Source organism: Hyalella azteca, unplaced genomic scaffold (genome assembly GCF_000764305.2).
Source record: "Hyalella azteca isolate HAZT.00-mixed unplaced genomic scaffold, Hazt_2.0.2 contig16748, whole genome shotgun sequence".
NCBI lineage: Eukaryota > Metazoa > Arthropoda > Malacostraca > Amphipoda > Hyalellidae > Hyalella > Hyalella azteca.
In genome coordinates this window covers 209,295-213,614 of record NW_025946557.1, presented here as the reverse complement: position 1 = coordinate 213,614, position 4,320 = coordinate 209,295, and positions in this window count along the sequence as shown.

Here is a 4,320-nt window from a genome sequence, read left to right as displayed (position 1 = left end):
GGTAACGGTGCTGGTAACGGTGCTGGTAACGGTGCTGGTAACGGTGCTGGTAACGGTGCTGGTAACGGTACTGGTAACGGTGCTGGTAACGGTGCTGGTAACGGTGCTGGTAACGGTGCTGGTAACGGTAACCTATATTTCTTCATCGCTATACTTTTATCACTTCATGTGCACCAGAAACTTGATAAATGATAAAAGTAATGATAAAAGCGATGATAAAATCTTTGATGTTATTATCTCCGCCGCGATGATTGGCTGCGATCTTCCGAGCGCCGTGATTGGCCGAGCAAGTTACGACGTCGTAAGTTTTGCGCCGTGATTGGCTTAGCAAGTTACGACGTCGTAAGTAAGCACTTCCGGCTCACGGTCTGTGAGGCGATCTGCTGGTCTGTGAGGCACACAGTCTGGTTGAGGCACACAGTTTGGTTGAGGCACACAGTCTGGTTGAGGCACACAGTCTGGTTGAGGCACACAGTTTGGTTGAGGCACACAGTCTGGTTGAGGCACACAGTCTGGTTGAGGCACACAGTCTGGTTGAGGCACACAGTCTGGTTGAGGCACACAGTCTGGTTGAGGCACACAGTCTGGTTGAGGCACACAGTCTGGTTGAGGCACACAGTCTGGTTGAGGCACACAGTCTGGTTGAGGCACACAGTCTGGTTGAGGCACACAGTCTGGTTGAGGCACACAGTCTGGTTGAGGCACACAGTCTGGTTGAGGCACACAGTCTGGTTGAGGCACACAGTCTGGTTGAGGCACACAGTCTGGTTGAGGCACACAGTCTGGTTGAGGCACACAGTCTGGTTGAGGCACACAGTCTGGTTGAGGCACACAGTCTGGTTGAGGCACACAGTCTGGTTGAGGCACACAGTCTGGTTGAGGCACACAGTCTGGTTGAGGCACACAGTCTGGTTGAGGCACACAGTCTGGTTGAGGCACACAGTCTGGTTGAGGCACACAGTCTGGTTGAGGCACACAGTCTGGTTGAGGCACACAGTCTGGTTGAGGCACACAGTCTGGTTGAGGCACACAGTCTGGTTGAGGCACACAGTCTGGTTGAGGCACACAGTCTGGTTGAGGCACACAGTCTGGTTGAGGCACACAGTCTGGTTGAGGCACACAGTCTGGTTGAGGCACACAGTCTGGTTGAGGCACACAGTCTGGTTGAGGCACACAGTCTGGTTGAGGCACACAGTCTGGTTGAGGCACACAGTCTGGTTGAGGCACACAGTCTGGTTGAGGCACACAGTCTGGTTGAGGCACACAGTCTGGTTGAGGCACACAGTCTGGTTGAGGCACACAGTCTGGTTGAGGCACACAGTCTGGTTGAGGCACACAGTCTGGTTGAGGCACACAGTCTGGTTGAGGCACACAGTCTGGTTGAGGCACACAGTCTGGTTGAGGCACACAGTCTGGTTGAGGCACACAGTCTGGTTGAGGCACACAGTCTGGTTGAGGCACACAGTCTGGTTGNGTTGTGGTGGTGGTTGTGGTTGTGGTTGTGGTGGTGGTTATGATGGTTGTGCTTTTGTATTAGCGGGTTGGTCGTGGTGGTTGTGGTGGTGGTGGTGGTGGTGGTGGTTGTGGTGGTGTGGTGGTGGTGGTGGTGGTGGTGGTGGTGGTATATAACGTATATATATTCAACATTTCCTCACATACTCATGTAGAGGTTATATGTATTCTTTACCCTATTGGAAATTATCGGTGCTGCGTGGCCGTCCATAGCGCGGCTGTAATTTCCACTGTGGACATCGTAGGAAATACGTCTATATTGCCTTTAATTATAATATACTTTTAATTAAATTTTATTTTAATTTTAATTTCTAGAGTTTAGAGATGAAATTGGCACGGAAACTATGGATGTCCGCACGGATGAGTTTATCTTGTGGAAAACCACATGTTGATATCGTTAAAAATTATATATATTTATTTCATGAACAAACATAAGAAATTTAAATTGATTATAACACAAATCCGTGTTATTTGTACAATATTATGATAGATAAAAAAATAAGAGTTGCACAAAAGAAATAACAAAGATAAAATAATTATGATATCGTCAACAAATTTATGTCAATTTGTAAATGTCGCTTGTAAGAACTGAACTGCAGGCCACTGAAACAAATGTGTGTGTGAGTGTGTCCACACATGAACTGTATATTGATAATAAATAATTGTACTTGCGGTCACGCTCCGTCAACACAAAAGTGGCCGCTGCCGGTATTGTTGGAGGGGTGGAGGGGTGGAGGGGTGGAGGGGTGGAGNGGAAGAGAGTTGGTATTGCTGAAGTGGAAGAGAGTTGGTATTGCTGAAGTGGAAGAGAGTTGGTATTGCTGAAGTGGAAGAGAGTTGGTATTGCTGAAGTGGAAGAGAGTTGGTATTGCTGAAGTGGAAGAGAGTTGGTATTGCTGAAGTGGAAGAGAGTTGGTATTGCTGAAGTGGAAGGGAGTTGGTATTGCTCAAGTGGAAGGTAGTTGGTATTGCTGAAGTGGAAGAGAGTTGGTATTACTGAAGTGGAAGGGAGTTGGTATTGCTCAAGTGGAAGGGAGTTGGTATTACTGAAGTGGAAGAGAGTTGGTATTGCTGAAGTAGAAGAGAGTTGGTTTTGCTGAAGTGGAAGAGAGTTGGTATTGCTGAAGTGGAAGAGAGTCGGTGTTGCTGAAGTGGAAGGGAGTTGTATTGCTGAAGTGGAAGAGAGTTGGTGTTGCTGAAGTGGAAGAGAGTTGGTATTGCTGAAGTGGAAGGGAGTTTTTATTGCTGAAGTGGAAGAGAGTTGGTATTACTGAAGTGGAAGAGGATTGGTATTGCTGAAGTGGAAGGGAGTTGGTACTGCTGAAGTGGAAGAGAGTTGGTATTGCTGAAGTGGAAGAGAGTTGGTATTGCTGAAGTGGAAGAGAGTTGGTATAAGTGAAGCGTTATCTCCGTCATGTTTTCCCCAAACCTTCGCCCCCGCGGGGGTGAGATGAGGGGAGAAGGTTTGTGGGGCAAGGCTTAGTTATCACTGTTATCAGCACCGGACACCGGCTGCTGCTGCTGTTAGTGCTGCTGCTGCTGCTGTTAGTGCTGCTGCTGCTGTTAGTGCTGCTGCTAGTGCTGCTGCTAGTGCTGCTGCTGCTGTTAGTGCTGCTGCTGCTGTTAGTGCTGCTGCTAGTGCTGCTGCTAGTGCTGCTGCTGCTGTAGCTGTTAGTGCTGCTGCTGTTAGTGCTGCTGCTGCTGTTAGTGCTGCTGCTGGTGCTGTATGTGCTGCTGTTGCTGTTAGTGCTGCTGCTGCTGCTTTTGCTGCTGCTAGTGCTGCTGCTGTTAGTGCTGCTGCTGCTGCTGCTAGCCTTCATGCTGATGGTGCTGCTGCTGCTGGTGCTGCTGTTAGTGCTGCTGTTGCTGTTAGTGCTGTTGCTGTTAGTGCTGCTGCTGCTGGTGCTGCTAGTGCTCCTGCTGGTGCTAGCCTCCATGCTGATGGTGCTTGAATTTCAGAGACCCTCTCTTCACCAGCAGCACCCAACGTCAGAATTACAATTTATTTAAATTCTAAAATGTTAGCTTGTGTTTGTGCCTTAGTTTATGCGTTTGTTTAATTGTTTTGTTTAATATGCTGATTGTAGTTTGTGTGTATGTTTGAAATATTGTACTACTAATATACAGGTGCAGTACAGCTGTATGGAGGCTGTAGCACTGCATAGCTGCAGTTCGGTAAGACAGCAACAGTTAATTCGTACTGCAATTCACAACAGACCTTTATTTAGCTGCATTTATCTGCAAACACCTGCATACAGCTGTACACAGCTGCATTCACTTGCATACAGCTGCATGCAGCTGCGTAGGGTTGCATACACCAGCATACAGATGCATACACTGCGTATACCTACATACAACAGCATATAGCTGCATAAATCGGTGTACAATTGCATACAGCTGTATATAACTGCATACAGCTCCATACACCTGCATACACCTGCATACAGCTGGAATACAGCTGCATATAAGTGCATACAGCTCCATACACCTGCATGCAGCTCTATGCAGCTGGAATACAGCTGCATAGAGCTGCATATAACTGCATACAGCTCCATACACCTGCATACACCTGCATACAGCTGGAATACAGCTGCATATAAGTGCATACAGCTCCATACACCTGCATACAGCTGGAATACAGCTGCATAGAGCTCTGCACAGCTGCATTCGTTGCATGGAACGCAGCGAGGCTTTTATAGCTGTAACGCCCACGCAGCTGCCGGCGCAGCGTACATAGCTGACCACGACACATTCACTGCACGGCTCTCATTCACTGCACGGCTCTCATTCACTGCACGGCTCTCATTC